The sequence below is a fragment of the Myotis davidii genome, unplaced genomic scaffold, assembly GCF_000327345.1.
Source record: "Myotis davidii unplaced genomic scaffold, ASM32734v1 scaffold2034, whole genome shotgun sequence".
NCBI lineage: Eukaryota > Metazoa > Chordata > Mammalia > Chiroptera > Vespertilionidae > Myotis > Myotis davidii.
Window position 1 is genome coordinate 161,542 of NW_006285802.1, and position 501 is coordinate 162,042.

The following is a 501-nucleotide window of genomic DNA, read 5'->3' on the forward strand; positions in this document are numbered from 1 at the left end:
TACCTGTGCACAAATTTTGTGCACTGGGCCTCTAGTATATTATATAAGCTATCATATTGGTAGTTTTTTTACATTTCTTCAATAATGAACAAATTTCATAGTAACTTATAAATTCCCTGTTTGTGTTCTAGGCCCATAATCTGTCATATTTCTGATGATTTGGGAGGTTGGATCATTGGCAACTTTTTCAGAATCCTTTCTGGTTCTACCCTCTTTAGATACCTCTCCTTATTCTCTTGCCATCGATGCTCCACTAGTGATTAAGCATCATTCAGTTCTTTGCGTTTGGTTATTTCCACTTTTGCCTTCAGGCATTACCCCATGCACAGAGACCCAGAAAAATCATCAGTGCTTGGATCAGTCTTCCTGACCATCACATGCCTACTTTCTGCTTCACATCTAATTACTTTTCTAATTACCTTTAAGAAATAGTTTTGGGAACTTCAGACTAGACTAGATGTCCCTACTCTAGATTAACATTTATTATATTTTACGAAGGCT